Consider the following 20638-nt stretch of genomic DNA (forward strand, 5'->3'; position numbering starts at 1 on the left):
CGCGCCCGCGCGCTTTCCGGGCATGGCTCCCGCCTCGGGCTTCGGCGGCGGCTCCGCGCTCATGCCGCGGTCATGCCCGCGCCGGCTCGGGGCGCTCCGGGACGACGGCGACGCCGCGGAGGCGGCGGAGGGGCCCGCGCCCTCATGGGCTCCGCGCCCCTCGGCGGCCTGCAGATCGGGCTGCGGCGCCAGCGGCGACGCCGAGCACTGTGAGGACGGCCGAGGCTGGACCCCAGGAGGCGGGGAGAGGAGCGCAGCCGGGGGGCCACCCGTCGCGGCTGCCAGCGGCCTCAGTGGCCCCACGGGCGGTCCGGAGGCCAAAGCCGCCCCGCCCCGCAGCACCTCAAGCCGGCCCGGCAGGAGGCCCCGCCCCGGGCTCCGCTCCCGCCTCCGGCTCGGCCGGCGGAAGCCTCCCGGCGCCCCGCCCACCTCAGGCCCCGCCCCCACGTCCCGGCAGCCTTGGCACGGGGCCTGGCGTCGCGCCGGGACGACGTCATCGCCCGCGGTCCCAGTGCCCTTTTCTGTTTCCTGAGTCTGGCGAGCAGAGCCAAGGGGAGTCTCAGGTGTAAGGGGAGTTTTGCAGTGATGGCGCCTCTGGTCTTGGTTGGGCGCCAAACCGCCAGACGGACTATTCCTGATGCCCCCAGCAAGTACAGAGGGCCTCTGACTTAGGATGGTTTGACGTCATTTTTCGGCTTTGCAATGGTGCGACAGCATATGCATTCAGTAGAAACTGTACTTCAAATTTTGAATTTTGATCTTTCCCCTGGCTAGGCGATATGCGGTTGGATGCTTTCTCGGGATGCTGGCAGCGGCAGCGAGCGTGGGATCCCAGTCGGCCACTCGATGGAGGGTAAACAACCGATACATTTAAACCGTTCTGTACCCAGACGCCATTCTGTTTTCACTTTCAGTACAGTATTCAATTAGTTACATGAGATATTTAACACTTTATTTTAAAATAGGCTTTGTGTTAGATGATTTTTCACAGCCAGGCCAATGAAAGTGTTCTGAGCATGTTTAAGGTGCGCTGAGATATAATATTCAAAAGGTTAGATGTATTAAATGCAATTTTGACTCAACGATATTTTCAACTTGCTATGGGTTTATCCGGACTTAACTTCATTGTAAGTGGAGGAAGATCTATATATAGATGGGCACGTTCTGACCACAGGAAGAGAGCCCTCTAGTCTGGAATCCTGAACTGGAAGAGTGCCATATGCAATAACCAGGATGTTCTGTTTCAAAATCTAAAGAGAAACTGATGGAGAGCTTACCATGGGATGAGTGCAAAGGGCAGTCTTAAAAAGCATACGAGCCCACGTTCTAATCCATAACTACTTGATGATACCAACACCAAGACTATGAACTAATTACTCAAAGTCACGATCCTCATCTATAAAATGGAGACAATAGCTTACTTTGGGTAAGATGATGGTGTACAGAAATCAGTTACCACTAATACTGGCTCCATAAATGTTAGTTGTTATTATTATGGGCCCAAAAGGACCTTGTGAGATATTACATCCTATTTTGCAGACGCCAACCTGAGCTTCAAAAGGTAAGCAATTTGCCTAGTTATAAAGGTAAGGTAACAGGTAGGACCTGCTCCACAAGTTTGGAGTACAAATATACTCAGAATTTTTTTTTCTTTTTTGAGGAAGATTACCCCTGAGCTAACATCTGGTGCCAACCTTCCTCTTTTTGCTGAGGAAGATTGGCCCTGAGCCAACATCTGTGCCCATCTTCTATTTTTCATATGTGGGACGCCTGCCACAGCATGGCTTGATGAGCAGTGTATAGGTCCTGCACCCAGGATCCAAACCTGTGAACTCTGGGCCACCGAAGCGGAGCGCGTGAACTTAACTGATATGCCACGGGGCTGACCCCCAGAATATTTTTTCCTGTTAGATGTTTGAGTATCCGGTGCCTCTTCAAAAGAAGATGAATACCTTGAGACCGTAAAGACTTTATGTCTTCCACCTTATTAAAGTCACCCAGGTGGACTTATTGGAGAATAGGATAAATTTGATCAGTTCATTATTGATTTGCATTTTATAGTTTTGTTGCAAAAAGGTTATAGATAATCCTAAAGATTCTTGTGTGCCCTGCTATAGTGTATCTGCTGGCTTAGGACCCTCTCATGCCTTAGGCTGGTATAACCTTGGTGTCTTAGTCAGCTCAGGTTGCCATAACAAAATACTACAGACTGGATGGGTTAAACAACAGAAATTGAGTTCTTACAGCTCTGGATGCTGGAAGTCTGAACTCAACATGCCAGCAGGTCTGGTTCTGATGAGAACTCTCTTCCTGGCTTGCAGATGGCCACCTCACTGTGTCCTCATATGAGAGAGAAAGAGAGAGCAAGCTCTCTGGTGTCTCTTTTTATAAGGGCCCTGACGCCATCATGATGACTTACCCCCATCTACCTTCATGACCTCATCTAAACCTCAGTACCTCCCAAGGTCTCATTTTCAAATTCCATCATGTTGGGGGGTAGGGTTTTGATATGTGAATTTTGAGATGACACAATTCAGTGTATAGCACTTGGGGTACAGAGTTACAGATTAATTTACACTCACTGTTCAGACATTGCTTCCCAAAGCACGTTGATGTCCAAAATTGTCCCTTCCTGTGGGAACACAGAAGTTCTTTTCTTGAGTTCAAGTGATCTACCTAGACTGTCCATTATTGTGGGAACTTTACTGCTTTCTTGGCCTTGACTGGAGACTCTTTAGTTGCACTAGGAGACTGACAGTATTGTAGAAGCCACCAGCCCTGAATTGAGAGCAGGCAATTACCCCAGAAGATTGTCTCCTACCCTCTACTTAAATATAGCCAGAGAAGAGGATGTGTTAAACAGACCCAGTACCTTTATGAATAGCTGTCATTTTTTGAAATTATGTTCTTTTATTTAGCCAAAGACTGCCTGCGTGTTTCAGCCATGCTTTGATTCTGGTTCTGCCTTCTATACCTATACAGAAATGTCTAATTCCACTTGTTTAAAATGCCAAGATGAACCTGTTATCTTTCCTGATTATCCTCCAAATATATACCAGTTTGTGAAAATCCCAGTTAAGGTGCATTGCCAAAAATATAACACTGTAAATAATATTTGATGATATCACTCTGAGGTCTGGTCCCTTGATCTGTAGAGTCATAAAAGTGATTTTTGAGAGATGAATTGTTTATTGCATTATGTTGATAGTTATACCATAGGAATTAAATAGACCCTTATCTTTACCTTCTAATTAATTCTGCACTAATGGGGGCCAAAGACCTGGGATTCCACATAATTTAATTCAACATCCTAGACTCTAGGAGGGTAATGGCGCTCACTGAAAGATGTGTGTGTTACCTTGTTTCATCCAAGAGTGGTTAAGATATCTCTATCATTTGAATTCATATTAATGAAAAGATGCTCCTCAGGATGTTAATAGGTGTGCAAGAGGAAGAGTCTTCCTCTGGTAGGAAATAACTTTGTGTGTTAAATGACAAAATTAAAGTGTTTTCTTTTTTTGTTGCCAGATTTCCTCAAGTTTTAATATGCTAATGAGTATCGTGATTTTCCAAGAAGAGAATATAGTAAGCAGTGTTTCCTAAACTTACTTGAACATAAATTTTTATTCTTGAAACATTGATTAGTATCTTGCAAATGTGAAGTTTGGGAAATGCTCCTTTTTATCTTTGATTTTGAAAGATGCATAAAATATTATAGAACAATATGCATAAAATACTGTAGCATAGAAAAATTATAAAACAATACTATTGTTTGATCGTTTTAAAAACTTTAATAGAAAAAGAATGAAAGTATTTCTCTTAACAGTAGTTAGCTCTAGAATTAAGAATATTTTTTCATATAAATTTCTGAATTTTTGTTATGAATATGTAATAGCATACTTTTATAATCAGAAAAATAGACATATTTTCCAATCTATAAAAAAAATATGGGGCCGGCCCTGTGGCTGAGTGGTTAAGTTCGCACTCTCCACTTCAGTGGCCCAGGGTTTTGCTGGTTCAGATCCTGGACACAGACAGGGTGCTGCTCATCAGGCCATGTTGAGGCAGCATCCCATGTGCCACAACTAGAAGGACCCACAATTAAAAAAAAATGTGCAACTGGGGGATTTGGGGAGAAAAAAGCAAAAAGTACATATATGTATAATGAATTATATACTTTTTATTAGTTTCCTATTGTTACGTGGCAAATTACCACAAACTTAGTGGCTTAAATCAGCACAAATGTATTATCTCAGTGTCTGTGGGTCAAGAGACTGGCACATATTAGTTAGGTCCTCTGGTGAGGGTCTCACAAGGCTTAAATTAAGATGTCAGAGAGCTGACTCTCCCATTTGGAGGGTCAACTAAGTAAAGATCTGCTTCCAAATTCCCTCAAGTTATTGCTAGAATTTATTTCCTTGTGGTCCTGTGACTAAGGGCCCCATATTCTTCCTCACTGTCAGTCAGCTACTTCTCTTAGCTCTTAGAGGCAGTTCTCAGGTCCTTGCCATGGAGTCTTCTCCACAACAGTTTGCTCCTTCAATTATCTCTCTGACACATTACCTTCTTGTAAAAAGCTCACTTGAGTAGGTCAGGCCCATCCAGGATAATCTCTATTTTGATTAACCCAAAGACAGTTGATTAGTAGCCTGACCACAGAATGACATCCCATCATATTCACTGGTCCTCCCTGCACTCTAGTGGAGGGGATTATGCAGCGTGTGCACACTAGGGGACAGGAATCTTGGGGACCATCTTAGGATTCTGCCTACCATACACTTCTTTAGAACAAGGAAATTCTCTCACTTATCTTTGTAGTCCCATGGTCTTGCTCACTGCCCAGAATGGAGGAGATGCTCAGTAAACACTTGTAGAATTAAACCAAGATAATACTGTTTCAAACAGCGTAGTTAAGAAGGAGGGCCTCAAACTGTGAAACTGGGAGTCTTTTCTACTTCATTTTCCTAGACTCATACGGTATAATGGGTATTGTTGATCATGTTTTAGAAGGCAGAAACATTCATAGGTACATAAGGAACAAGTGACAACCTGAAAGAATTATAAACAAGGGTTAGGATGCAATTCTCTAGTTCTTACCTATGTCTATGCCAGGTTTTAGAACTTTAACTGGAATTGTCAGTTGAGGTTCATGTGAATCAGATATCTAACAGTAAAAACCTGCAGTTCTTTAATTCCCAACTTTTAAGAAATAAACAGAAGGAAGTGGTAGTGTGTAGTAATTGAAAGACCAACTTGAGCTGGAACCTCAGTTTCACCACTTACAGGTTGTGGAACCCTGTGAAAGTTGTTCAACCTTCCTAATCCTCATTCTCCTCAATTATAAATTTGGGATAATAATACCTAGCTTATTAGGATTATTGTGATATTAATTACATAAAGCATATCATTTACTTATATGTACATACAGATAATTAATTGAAATAATTAGTTGAGATAATTAATGTAAAGCTCTTAGCAGAGTAGCTCTCAGTGTGTTTTCTATTATTTTTCTTTCTTCCTGTATATTCTCTGTCTCCACTCACTGACTGTGGGAAGAGTTGAGTAATATTTGAAATACACACACTTTGCAGAAGTCTTTGACTTTGTTACTTCTTTTAATGTAGACTTCCTCCCTTGTTGAAATAGTTTGGGGTTTTGCTATTTGTTGCACTGCTTATGACTAGGTAGACTATTTTTTCTCACATCCTTAAATTTAAGTGAAAACAAGAGCAACTTTTTTTTTTTTTTTAAAGATTAGACATGTTATAATGGTACATGTACATATCCCAAGATTCTAGAAAATTGTCTCATTCTTGAAACCAGTGGTTCTCCGCCAGGGGTGATTTTGCTTCCCAGGGGGCATTTGGCAATGTCTGGAGATGTTTTTTATTCTCATGACCTCCAGGGAGGGAGAGGTTGCTAAGAGGCCAGCGATACTGATAAATATCCTATAATGGATAAGATAGTCCAGAACAGCAAAGAATTATGTGGTCCAAAATGTGAGTAGTGCTGAGGTTTGAGACACTTGCTTTACACAAAGGAATTTGTATAACGTAATGCAGTCCATGTATTCTTTTCAAAATAAAATATATGCATTATCTCATAAATCATGATGTGTTTACACAATGAAATACCATACAGCAATGAAAATGAACGAACTACAACTATTCTTAACAACATCATTGAATCTCACAAGGTGATGTTGAATAAAAGAAGCCAGACATAAAAGAATATAGACAATGTGATTCCTTTTGCATGACTGAAAAAATAGGAAAAATTAATTTGTGGTGATCAAAGTCATGGTATCACTATCATAGAGGTCTCTACAAGGCTGTTGTCTTTCTGGATCTGGGAGTTGAGTACACAGATGTGTACTCTTGGTGAAAATTCATCAAGTGTATACTTGTGATTTGTCTACTTTTGTGAATGAATGTTTTATTTCAACAGTTATCTAAACAAAAAGGTAAATACATGCTTTATGCCATGCTATTTAATTGTAATGATTATGTCATTACGTGATTAAATCCAAGAGTTATCTCATTATGAGCTAGAGTATTGTTTTCTGATTCCTGGGTCCATAAAATAGAAAATTTTATAGGCACTTTCTTAAGATAACTCCCAGTGGAGTTGTTCTAGAGGGAACAAGGAGGTTTTTGAATTTTGTTTTTTCTTTATCACAACCTATACCGAAGTTTGCTATAACATTGGCAGTACAGTCGTGTGCCACATAATGACATTTCGGTCAATGACAGACCACACATAAACAGTGGTCCCATAAGATTAGTACCACATAGCCTAGACGTGTAGTAGGTTATACCATCTAGATTTGTGTAAGTACACTCCGTGATGTTTGCACAATGACAAAATTGCCTAAACACACACTTCTCAGAACCCATCATTAAGCAACGCATGACTATATATATAGAACAAGGTGTGATTGTACTAAGGCAAATTTTAAAATTATTACAAGATAAGGATGCCATTAGATCATTGATGATAGATATTGCTATGTCAGAGCAGAATGTGCTAATACAGTTCTTTTTCCTGTGCTCTTTTTTTAAGGGGAGAAATCCAAGAGTTTGCTCATTTTGGTTTTATTTTTTTCTTGAGTTTCTTTCCATTTAAATGAATTAATCATGTAGTCTTAAAGCTGGATTTTAAAATTGAGGTAAACTTAATGCTGCATTACACTAAAATCAGGTATTTAATGGTACAATTTGGAGCCAGGTGTTCCCAAGACTACCATCAGGTTCAATGACTCACTAGGACTCAGAATTCAAAAAAGATGTTATAGGAGATGGATGTCGAAAAGATAATGGGGGCCAGCCTGGTGGCGCAGCGGTTAAGTGTGCACATTCCACTTTGGCAAAAAGAGGATTGGCAGTGGATGTTAGCTCAGGGCTAATCTTCCTCAAAAAAAAAAAAAAAAATCCCTTTTACAATAGTCACAAGATTGCCCTGTGGCACAGTGATTGATGACACAGCAGGAAGTAGGTCAGTTGTCTTGAGCTGGGTGGTCACAGGTGAGCACAGCAATCAATTCCTAGTCTAGAGAGAGATGCTTATCCTTAAGGAAATGCTAATGTGGGAGAAGTTGCACCTTTATCTTAAGGGCATTTGTTCCTGCCTTTGGGACATAGCAAATGCTTAAAGCAGATAAATATTGCATGCTCAATGGCCACACCAGGCCCTTTTGGAAAAAAATAAGGTTAGGTCAAATCAGCTTTGCACCAAGTGGCTTCCTCATATACTCCAATATATCCTATTGCTTGCCATTTTTATCATATTGATTGGCTGCATGTTTGAAGGAGTAGTCTCCTCTTCCAGACTATACAGACTGGCTTCCCTGATGAAAGACCTTCACCTACAGTTAGGTGTGAGTGTGCTGGCTGGGTGAGGTGCAGCAGCTCCAGCTCTGGGTCAGTGTGTGTGTGTATGTGTGTGTGTGTGTAATAGGGTGGACTCTGGGCAGCTGCAACAACTAAGGTTAGCATTGGTGAAGACTTGGGAGGTCCTTGGCAGAAATGGCTGCAGGTGTATATGATGGCAGCAAGAGCTGCTGGGGTTCTTGGTGAAGAATGCTGAGGTTCTCCTGCTTGCCTTTCCTCTGCAGGGGATAGTTATGGATGAGGGGATCCCTCTTGGTGCTGAGGTCCTGGGCACAGGTGTGTGGGGTCTGGGATGTGGGCATGTGCACAGCAGCACCAGAATCTGGGGTGTGCATGATGGCGCTGGGCTGAGGAGGATGGAGTGGCTCCAGCACCAGAGGGTCAAGCAGTGGCTCCTTCTCTGGGGAGCATAGTGGCACAGACTCCAGGCACCTCCATCAGTGGCAGTCAGTGTTGGCCAATACTGTGGGTATCCTCAGTGACAAAAGCTGCAGCTGTCTGTAGCACAGGTGAAGCCTGCTGGACTCCTCTTGCTTGCTTTTTCCCCCAGTGAAGGAGGCTGCAGCTGAGAAGATCCCTCTTGGTGCCTAACTTTACTGCACCAGGAGATGGGTGTCACAGGTAAAATGCTTCCTCTGCTTTTCTATACAGACATCCTGTGTTTTTGTTCTGCTGGGCTCCTACAGCTTCTTCATTGTACTCCAGAGCTCCCCAGAGCTATATTTTTTGGTAAGTAGTTGTTAAATTGTTGTTTTTGTTGGGGGACAAGAGTTGGGACCTCCTAAGTCCATTATCTTTTTTTTTTTTTTTTTGAGGAAGATTAGCCCTGAGCTAACATCCACTGCCAGTCCTCCTTTTTGCTGAGGAAGGCTGGCCCTGAGCTAACATCCGTGCCCATCTTCCTCTACTTTATATGTGGGACGCCTGCCACAGCATGGCTTGACAAGCAGTGCCATATCCACACCTGGGATCCGAACTGGCAAACCCTGGCCACCGAAGTGGAATGTGTGCACTTAACTGTTGTGCCACCGGGCCAGCCCCTAAAAGGGACTTTTCAATCATGTGTGATACATGCTCTTTGATGGTATATGAATACTCTATACACTCCCACTTCTTTGGAGTGCTCCATTTCTTTGTGGAAGGACTCTCCCAGGCTATCTGTTCCTCACATTTGGCTCATGGTAAACTCGCCCCAGTTTTGATTTATAGATTGGTTTTGAGTTATTTGTGTCAACAAATATAAGACTATAAGGAACACAAAAAAATCAAGGAAACATGATACCATGAAAAGAATGCAGTACTTTTCCAGTAATGGATCACAAAGAAACGGAGACCTATGAATCACCTGAAAAATAATCCAAAATATTTGTTTTAAAGAAGTTTGTTGAGCTACAAGAGAACACAGATGGATAACTCAATGAAATCAAGAAAAAAATACATGAGCAAAACAAGAAGTTCAACAAAGAGATAGAATCAAACAAATTTTGGAATTGAAGAATAAATAAAATGAAAAGTGCAGTAGAGGCAACGGCAGACTCAATCACACAGAGGAAAGAATCTGCAAATTCAAAGACAGATCTTTTGAAGATTTCCAGGAAAATCCTGCTGTGGTTTCTATTGGCATTGTTATTAATATATAATACAGTGACTAAGATGAAAATTACATTGGATGGGATTAATGACAGCTCAGACTTAGCAGAAAAGATTAGTGAACTTGGAAACAACAATAGAAGCTATGTAAAATGAAACAGAGTGAAATACAAACTGGAAGAAAAATGAAGAGTGCCTCATTTTGTGTGTCACAACTCTAACTGGCCTAATCTATAATTTGAGTTCCCAAAGGAGAATGACGAGGAGCATAGAAAGTGTTTGAAGAAACGGTCAAAATTTTACAAATTTCATAGTCTATAAACCCACAGATCCAAGAAGCTCAGCAATCCCTAAGCACAAGAAACATGAAGAAAACTACACCAAAGCACATCATAATCAGTTTGCTTAAAAGTAGTTAGCAGAAAGTCTTAAAAAACAGCCCAAGAAAAAAAGACATATACAAAGAACAAATATAAGGATGACAGCCGAGTTTTCAGTAGGAGATGGTGGACCTACGTCTTTAGAGCATTGAGAGAAGAAAAGGGCCAACCTAGAACTCTGTTGGTATTTATTTTTGTTGTTCAAATTTGGAGCTCTTTCAGGTTTTATCCTGTGTCCTTTTGAGAAATCTTTTTTTTTTTTTCATAATTTTGTTACTTTCTGACATTACGAGATACTCCAGGTTCATCTTATCTTGAATTTTCTCAGCCCAGCCCTATAATCAGCCATTTCTGGTTCCTTTTACTAGAGACCAACGTTTGAGTGCTGGGTATGCTTGTTGCTACTGAGGTGTTGATGCTTCTAGACCCTCTCATGTATACACATATCTGTATTTATTTCTATATCTGTCTGTTGTTTCAGAGGATTCACCTTAGTTGGCTTTTTTTTAATGGAGAACTATCCTTACTGAATCTTCTCAATTTGCATTCCATCCAGCACTAGGCTAAAAGGCAAATGTGACTTACCTTCTGAAAAAAAGTATGTTAAGCTGTTATGCATTCTACAATGATTCAGAATCAGATTGAATGGGCAAACATTTCATAAGGAAGGATGGAATTTTGAGTGAGCCAGGCAGACAGAGTTTATTCTACAATGTGTGTGAACTATGTAAAAAGTTAGGAATGTGAGGACTTTTTTCCTTTTCCTACTTCTCTGTTTCACGTGCTGGATATGCACATGCTGCCACCTGATACAATCTCTATGCCTAAAGCAGGAATTGTTGCTGATATAGGTCAACTCCATCTCCTTGCCGCCCCCTCATAATAATTTATCACATGTTGCTTTTCTCACCTCCTACCTCTCTCTCCACCCCCACATCCAAGCAATCATCATGCTTCGCTTATTCTAAATCTCAAATCATTCTGTGCCTGCTCAATCCTACTGCCACTGCCTTAGTTCATACGCTTCTCATCTCTCAGGAGTTTAGCGTCTTTGTCTTTGGGTTCACTTCCACCTATGCATACTCCCTTTAAGCGAAATTGGTCTTAATAATACAAATCCATCTTACTGTGTCACTTCCTTGCTAAAAATTCCTCAAGGTCTCCTGTTGTTATGCAGAATAAGGCTCTAGCTCATTATCATGATATGCATAGCTCAGTATCTAGCGTTTGCCCACCTCTCAGCCTCATAATCTGGCATCCTTCTACACCCCTGTCATTGCGTTCCCATACCTGAGCCTCCTCTGTCTGGAATAGCTTCTTCTCATTCCCCCCCAACACAGGTGTCCTCTCCACCAGGTCTTCCTCATCTCCTCTTCTGCATCACATACACTTTCCTTGCGCCTTCTTTGAACTTGTGTATATTTCTTTGTGAACATGTAATTCTCTAAATGTTAAACACCTATTTCTCATCCAAAGAGATAGTGAGCACATAACAATATTTCATTTATCTCAGTGATAAGAAAACTCATAGGGGCCGGCCCAGTGGCGCAGCAGTTAAGTTCGCACATTCCGCTTCTTGGTGGCCTGGGGTTCGCCGGTTCAGATCCCGGGTGTGGACATGGCACTGCTTGGCAAAGCCATGCTGTGGTAGGCATCCCACATATAAAGTAGAGGAAGATGGGCATGGATGTTAGCTCAGGGCCAGCCTTCCTCAGCAAAAAGAGGAGGACTGGCAGTAGTTAGCTCAGGGCTAATCTTCCTCAAAAAAATAAAATAAAATAAAATAATTTAAAAGAAAGAGAACTCATAAAGTAAGTTCAAAAGAGAATTTGAAAAACTAGGATTGTTACAGTGAATGAGAACAAAAATGAATAATGAAATAAGATAGCTAAATTGGATGCAGCTCTAGTTAATGTCCTATAGGGCAATCAAACTGTAACATTTGGTGTTACCTTGTTTTCCCACCACAGAAAAGAAAACTCATCAGTTTCTTATAGGATAACTTCTAACTTTACAAGGCTGTAAAATATCTGGGTCTAATGTTTCAATAGAAACTCTAATACACACTGTAGATATTAGATTCTAGTTCTGCTAATTGCCTTTGAGGTTTTGTTTCCCACCTGTAAATTGGACTGGATGCTGAATTCTTCCAGTTTCCACAAACATTTGGCTACAACTCTCCAAACTAATACTTCCAATTTTTCTCCCACTTTTGACTTGGAATCATTGAAAAATAAAGCTACCATTTTCCTGAAGCTCTGCAAACTGAAGCTGAACAACTTGATATAAACTTAAGAGAAATCACCACAATAGCCCATATTTAGACAATCTTTGTGCCTGTTGCTGTGTAAGCCACTCGGAAAGTTTACCTGAACACCTGATGACATCATCAGAGACATTTCAAACTGCAAAAGATGCTTCAACCCTAACAACTAGAAAACTGGCTGCCTTCAGAACTCAGAAACTTAGACTATAGTCATCTCCAATCATTAGCCATTGTTTTTCTTTTGTTTCCATAGGAATGCGTCTTATTAAATACCTGATTGCTTGTACCATAGGCCTAATTTTGGGAGCCCACCTGCATCACCACCTCTAAAATGAGACACAAACTTTAACTTAACTGATCTAACCTCAGGACTAAGAAACTGGTTCAACGAGATATGGAGCAATCTAGCAACTCAGGACAGGTTCAAACCTACTTACACCAGATGGCCCAAGATGCTAAAATATTTCCCAGTATTACGCAAATCTTTGAACAGATTCCTAGGGCCCCCAAGATCGCTGACTTAGCTTCATTGAAGGATCCTTTCAAGTTTGGGACAATAGCTAACGACTAGATTTCAGACTATTGCCTGTATAATTATAGGATTTGCTTCTGTAATCCTATTTAGATGTGTACTTTCTGGGTTACCGTGTGCCCTATTCTTGACCTTTAACAGATCAGCTACCCAGCAGTTAGTGTCCTCCGTTGACTCTGCCGCCTCCACATCACAGGGTCGATTGTAGCGGCAGCCTTGGTTCTCCTTTTTGTAATGCAAGTGCCTGACTTAAGGTTTGATTGCTGAGGCATTCATTTCAAAGGGGCGTCCACGGCAAAGAGGGCTATCTTGAATAAACACATTGCCAGCCACAGGACTAGATAAAGAACCAGGCCGCCTCCCCACACTGAGGCGCCTTTGTTTTAGAGATCTTGATTGATTTCAATAACTGACCACTTGGACTATTTTTTTTCTTCTCATGCTTTAAATTACTGCTCTTACGTTTTAAATTCACCAATGAAGAGTGAGCCTGTAAAACTACTACGCCCCCACCCTTGACCCTATTAAAAGCAGAACCTCAGGCTCACATGCTCTCTCTCTCTCTCCCCCCATGACCTCACTGTGTGGCCCTATGTGTGCTGTGTAATTTCTAGGTCTTACAACTAATAAACGTTATTTTTTTCAAAGTTTCCTGATGGTTATGGCTGAAGGACATCTTGCAATCATAATAAGAACCATAGGGGCCCATCCAGACACATTGGTTGTTGATAGGCTGACATGGCACAGAACACCCTTCAAGGTATAAAGCCCATAATACAGGATTACAAGGCTCAGGGCCTCATGATCACTTGCTCTAGTCGGTGTAATACTCCTATTTTACCTGTGAGAAAAACCAAGGGCCAAGGGTGGAGGTTTGTCCAGACCTCCAGTAAACAACATTGTTATCTTTCAACACCCTGTTCTTCCTAACATCCATCCCAACTGAAAGCAAATTCTTTACTGTAATTGATTTAAGCAGTGCATTTTTTACTATTCCTGTTGAAGCTAGCCAATACCTTTTTGCCTTTACTTGGAAGAAGAACAATTCACCTGGAGAGTAATGTCTCAGGGTTTCACCAAGAGCCCTTTTTATTTCTCAGAAACCCTAACTGCTGGTCTGGATGATATCAAGTTCCCTAGGGATTCTACTTTGTTGCAATATGTGGACGATTTGCTTCTTTGCTCTCCCTTCCAAACCTCCTCACGGAAAGACAGCATCCACTTGCTAAGGCTTTTAGCCTTAAAGGGAAACAAAGTTTCCAGTGAAAAATTGCAGTTTGTCCAAACTCTCATCAATATTTAAGACATCTGGCATCAGAACAAGGGCTACACTTAAATCCAGCTAGGCTTTATGGTGTCCTAAGTTTCCCAAAGCCGGAAACTAATCATCAAATGTGACGTTTTCTTAGTCTAGCTGGTTATTGTTGAATTTGGTTTCCAGATTTTTTTCGTAATGGCCAAACCTCTGTATGTCTTACTAAAGAACGACAACCCTGACCCAATTTTACAGGAAGAATGAATGACATATGCTTTACAGCCCTAAAGCAGAGTCTAATGAACCCATCTGCCCTTGGGCATCCCAATTATCAGATTCCCTTTTTCACTTTTGTATATAAAAAGGAAGGAAATGACCTTGGAGTACTCACCCAGAAACACAGGACACCATTGGCCCATAGGGTATTATAGCCAGCAACTGGACCCTGTGGTATGGGGATACCCCCTTGCCTTAGAGACATTACTGCCACTGTCCTTTCAGTTAAAGCCACTGAGAAAATAGTTGTGTGATCCTCTTTAACCACCTTTGTAGCTCATGCAGTAGAAGCTCTCCTGAATTCTCATCACACTCAACGTTTTTCAGTCAGCTGCCTCACTGCCTATGAAATCCTTTTGCTAGCTGTTCCTCACATAACTCTTCTATGGTGTAATAACCCCAGCCCTGCTACTCTTCTCCCCTCCATTGCTGAGGAAGCCCCTCACAACTGTGAACAGTGATGGATCACCTCCTGACCCCTTCTGATGATCTGCAGGGAACTCCCTTTAGTGATACTGACTTCTCATGGTTCATTGAGGGTTCTTATTTAAAAGGCAAGAATGGTAAATATTGTCCTGGATATGAAATATCAACACCCTTTGATCTAATGGAAGCAGCAACTTTACCTTTGGCTTCTACAGCCCAACAAGCTGAAATATACACACTCACACAGACCTGCACTCTAGCCAAAAGCAAAACTGCCAACAGTGGTACTGATAGTAGATACGCTTTCATAGTAGCTCACGATTTTAAAATGTCATGGAGGCAATGTGGCGTCCTTACTTCCAGCAGAGAGAAAATTAAAAATGGCCCATGTGTTCAAGAATTATTGGGTGCTATACTTTTACCTGCTGCTTTAGCTATTATTAAGAACCTGGGGCATTCTAAATTTGACTCTCTGGTAGCTAAAGACTCTGGAATCAACTTGCTGACATTTCCACAAGGAATGCAGCCCTTAAAGGAACCAACAGCAGCAAAAACTCTGTCATGATGCAAGGGGATATTTCCCCAAATGATAACTTTGAAAAATTGGCTATAGAGGCCCAAGAATCAGCCTCAGAAAAGGAAACACAATGTTGGAAATTCAATAATTGTTGGTTTGATAAAAAGAGAAAACTCTGGTTTGGGCCAAATAACAACCCAGTCCTACCAAAGACTCTAAAATTGCCATTCCTAACCACTCTACACATATGAAATCATTGGTTCACTGACAAAGTGATAGCATTTATGAATCAATATTTGTGGGGGAATATTAAGAAGGCCACAAAAAGCCTCACTTGTCCCACCTGTCCAAAACACAATCCAGGGAAACCTGTTTGTGCTGCTCCTGGATGTTGAAAATCGCCTTTTAAGGATTGGCAAATGGATTTCATACAGTTGCTCCTGTCTCATGGAGATACATACGTTTTAGTCATGGTCTGTATAATTGCTCACTGGACTGAAGCCTTCTCTTGCAGACAGGCTACTGCCTCTTCTAAAAGTGGCTGAAGTCCTTTTGGGAAGGATTATTCCACCTGGGGAACTCCTCTGAAACTTCTAGTGATCAAGGAACTCATTTTACTGGTTAGGTACTTTGACATATCTGCACTATTTGGTTAGTTCACAACACTTTTACTTTGCTGACCACCTTCAGTCCTCTGGTTTAGTCGAATACACCAATGGCATTATTAAGACTCAGTTGGCAAAATTTGTAGTGACCCTCCAAATACCTTGACCACAAGCATTGCCATTGGTTCTTCTAAATCTCAGATCTACCCCCTTCAAAACTCATAAAGTCTCACCCTTTGAGATAGTCATAGAATGCCCAATGCACCTGGCCCCTTCCTCTTTTGATCCACAGCTGATAAAGAGAGATATACTTCAATATTGTAAAGACCTAATTGCTTCGGTCAAAAGTAACCATGTTTTCGTAGAGCAATCTTTTCACAGTTGGTGCATGTATAGTCCTCCAAACTCTGCACATGGTACAAAATGTGCCCTAGTAAGGTATGTGGTGGGGGGGGGGGGGAGATTTTTGTGTAGTAACGAACCAGAGGCAACTTCAGGTCCCCTCCAAGTCCCTCTGTGCAGGCGCGGCTCCCTGGTCAGGTTAGAGCTGGTTGAGAGTGGTTTGCTCTTGGAATTTCTCTGAGGTGGAAGCCCAGCTCAGCTGAAAAACATCTCAAAGGAAGGTGTTAGATGTGGGGCAAAGCTAAGTTTTTCTGTTAGGAATACATGTCACTGTGCCAGGGATGCGGATGGAATGAGTTTGGGAAATGCAGGCCAACCAAAGTAGCTTGGATTACATTACTATAAAATTTAAATCTCCTGGTCACTCTCCCTGTGTCTGCTACCTTTTACCTTGTGCACACTTCTTTTTTATTGTACTTATTACAATTATTTGTGTACCAAACAGCTTCTCTTTCTTTGTAGACTTTCATCTTTTTTGAGAACGATACTTTGTATTATTCATCTGTTAACAAATAGTCAAAATAAACCCAACTGGCACACCAAACTGCAAGCATCTTGAGGACAAGTCTGTGTCTTATTCACAATTGTAAACCAGTCTCAACACAGAAAGAATAATAGACGTTTCCTGAGAGCTAACTGTATGCCAGGCCTGTACTAAGCGCTTTAATACACAGACATTGGTGCATCAGGACAAACCTCTGGGTTGTCTGCATTTTAAATGCAGGGAAACAGAAATACAGAGATCAGTTATGGTGCACAAAGCCACCCAGCCAGTGAGTGGTGGTGCCAGGATTCAGAGAGGCAGAATGACCCTGGGGTTCCTGACCACAAGTTGATATTATCTCACAAATTGGATTTGTCAGAGTGTATGAGTAATGAACAAAACAGCCTCAGGTTACTGACTTGGTTTTTCAATAGGCTTTGAGAGGATCAGGGTTCAGGTGACCCACTTTGACCTGGAGAGAGAAAATTCTTCCTATCTAGGGGGTGGAGAAGAGCAGCAGCAGCTGGCGGCTGTGGGGTCGCAGGGAGGGGCTGAAAGTGCACCAGCACCAGGGAGAGACCCAGAGGATGGTGGGCTTGCACTCGAGTTCACCAATGTGTTCTTGGGGACTTATCCACAAGCACAGTGGGACACTGTGGTAGGAACTGAGTGCCAGCACGAACAGATGCATTAGGGAATGGCGATCAGAGCTGTGGAATTGTGACATTCATGTTCATGTGGTTGTGCTGTTACTAACAGGCTGGGAAAGCTTGAGATATTCTGGTTTCACTACAAGTCTTCAAGAAATTATGAAAGTATTTTACAGTTTTCTTAGATCATCCATTTACTCTTATTTAATTTTTTTGTAAGAAAAATAAAGTGCCGAATAAAGTGTCTCATTTTCTCTTTCAACATTTTTGCTGTTGAAGTTATGAAATCCTTGTCCTCATACGATGACTCAGAGGCTTGAAACCAGATTTCAACTCCATTGTAAACCTTCAACAATGTTCCCATTATTTTCCAGTTCCCACAAGTTCAGCCACTAAAACCAGTGTCACTTTGACCAAGCCCCCTCATCTCCATGGGACACAGTGTCCTCGTCTAGTAAATAAGAGTGAGCTGTTTTCTACTATCCTTTCATAATCACAAAGACAATGACAGGAGGCATGACCCTTTAAATGCCCAAAGTGGATTACTGTAGTATGTTTGCCTTTAAGACACTACTTACCAGTTTATGATTTATTTGCTGTTAGTGAGCCTTTGGTCAGAGTGCAATTCCAAGTTTAGCTTTGTTTCCATAGAAGGGAACTGCCACGACCTGAGTTAAGACCAATGGCCAGTTGTACCCTGTGTAGAAAGCTAGGGTTTCTTATAATCCAACTTGAGAAGCATTGGCCCTATGGAAACCCACAAAGCAGAGAAGATGAACTCAGAGGAAAATACAGCATAAATCACCAAAACATACAGATATGCACTCCATCAAGTAATGAATACACTTTAACCAAATAGATATGTTGAAAGATTATAGATAATAAAATATTGAATGGCCAGAGAGATTATTAGGGATTTTATCAATTTTTCAGAGTGATGTAGTTCGTTGACACTATAAGAAATAAAACAGCTCCAAAGATAGTGCCACCCACCTCCCCCAAACCCAAGAATTCTCAGTAGTGGAATTTCAGAGTAAATTTTTCAAGATATTATATGGAGGATAAAATTGTTTGTACAAATGTTTTCATAGGAGTATCTTATAAGGTATTTCACCACCTAGTGATTCACTAGTAGACATTATCTAATAAAGATCATCATGATAGTTGGTGTCATTGTGTAATGGAAATAAGATAGATGTGCAGACTGTATATAGTCCCATTTAACTATCAATATGAGTTGGTATTTAACTACTAAATATGAACAGCATCTATTAACTCAATGTCTGACTTTCTTGTAGAAACCAAATCAGGTTTATTAAATAGCATCCCAAGATATCAGTGTAACAGGAAGGGGAAGGTGATGCTAAAATCCATTTCCTGCCTCACAACCTCTAATTAGATGACTAGCTGGCCTGGCTTGCGTAGGACTGTGTGTTTCCCAAGACATGGGACATTCAATGTTAAAACCAGGGTAGGCCCAGGGTACAGGGATGGCTGGTCTTCTATAGACCTCTAGTTCTTTTTAAACATATGGGGCTTTCATACGTCTTTATCCTGGGACTTTTCTGCTTGCTTGGGAGGCTCTCCCGGCCAGTCACAGAGCTGTATGATGGAGCGTGCTAAGGGATGGTCATGCCTCCGGGGCATCCACCTCTGCCTGGAGATGTCTTGACCATAACTCCAGCGTTCTTACTTCCTGTGGGCTGGTGGTGACTGCTGCTAGGCAGCTGGGACAGGGCTGTCCTGGATGACTTTTGTCTTAAGAAAGAGTAACTTCTACTTCTCAGAGTTTCTCTCATGTCTGTAATTTTTAAAAAGCAACCAGCCCAAAATAATCCTCATGCCAAAGAGATGTATCTTGGGGTGGCCAATTCCAGTGCACCACAATGATGGGGTCAATGCTTGCCTTGTAAGGGAGACCAGCTGACCAAGGGGCCTCTTCCTAGCTCCTATCCTGCACATCTGTATTGCACCATAGGTCTCTCAGTCTTTTTTTCTGGATCTACACATTGGTCTCCAAGCCTTTGCTCACCTGGAAGGAGCCTCTACTGCATTTTTTTAAAAAATTGAGGTGAAATTCACATAACATAAAATTAAACATTTAAGGCATACAGTTCAGTGGCATTTAGTACGTCCACAAGGTTGGGCAACCATCACCTCTATCTAGTTCCAGAACATTTTTATCACCCCAAAGGAGACCCCATACCCATCAAGCAGTCACTCACCATTCCCTCATCCTTCAGTCCCTGGCAACCACCAATCTGCTTTTCTGTTTTTATGGATTTACCTGTATTATTTCATATAAATGGAGTTATACAATATGTGATTTGTGGTTGGCTTCTTTCACTTATCATAATATTCACATTGTATCATGTGCTCATTTGCCATCTGTATATCCTCTTTGAGCAAGTGGCTGCTCAAATATTTTGCTCATTTTTTACTTAAACTCTTTGTTTTCTTGCTGTTGAGCTTTGAGCATTCTTTATATACTCTGGATACTAATCTTTGTCAGATAAGACATTTACAAACATTTTCTCTAAGTCTGTGGCTTTTCTCTTTATCCTCTTAACAGTTTATTAAGCATAGCAAAAGTTTTTAGTTTTGTGAAGTCTGATTTATCATTTTTTGAATGGATCATTAATTTGACATCATAGTTAAAAAGTTTTTGCCTAAACTCATGAAGATTTTCTTCTGTTTTCTTTAAAATTTTTTTTATAATTTTACTTTTTGCAATTACAAATATAATGAAATTTTGGTTAATTTTTGTATAAAGTGACATTTAGTCAAGGTTCATTTTTTTGCAGCATGTCCTGTGTTCCAACACTGTTCTTGCAAAGGCTCTCCCTTCTCTTTGAAGAGCTTTTGCGGCTTTGTTAACAACCAACTGGCCATCACCTCACATCATCTATCAGGATGGCTACTCTCACAAGAACCAACAGAAAATAACAAGTTTTGATAAGGATTTGGAGAAATTGGAAAGCTTGTTCGACATTGGTAAAGATGTAAAATTGTTTAGCCACTATGGAAAACATGGTAGTTCCTCAAAAAATTAAAAATAGAATTACCAAATGGTCCAGAAATTCCATTTCTGGGTGTAGACCCAAGAGAATTGGAAGCAGGGTCTCAAAGAGATATTTGCACATCCATGTTCATAGCATTATTCATAACAGCCTAAAGGTGGAAGCAACCTGTATCCATCAATGGATAAATGGATAAACAAAAGGTCGTATACCCATACGATGGGATATTTATTCAGCCATAAAAGGAAGGAAATTCTGACACGTGCTACAACATGGATGAACCTTGAGGACATTATACTAAGTGAAATAGCCAGTCACAAGAGGATACTGTATGATTCCGCTTATA

At 41.3% G+C, this 20638-nt stretch overlaps 1 long non-coding RNA gene across 1 annotated transcript; it reads left to right on the forward strand.

Moving 5' to 3' along the window:
• Positions 1–534: 534 nt before the first annotated feature.
• Positions 535–13283, forward strand: LOC124240609 (uncharacterized). Its single transcript, XR_006888955.1, has 3 exons — positions 535–853; positions 8541–8618; positions 12099–13283. It is a non-coding gene; the product is annotated as an uncharacterized LOC124240609 (long non-coding RNA).
• Positions 13284–20638: the final 7355 nt, after the last annotated feature.

Source organism: Equus quagga, chromosome 6 (genome assembly GCF_021613505.1).
Source record: "Equus quagga isolate Etosha38 chromosome 6, UCLA_HA_Equagga_1.0, whole genome shotgun sequence".
Classification (NCBI taxonomy): Eukaryota; Metazoa; Chordata; class Mammalia; order Perissodactyla; family Equidae; genus Equus; species Equus quagga.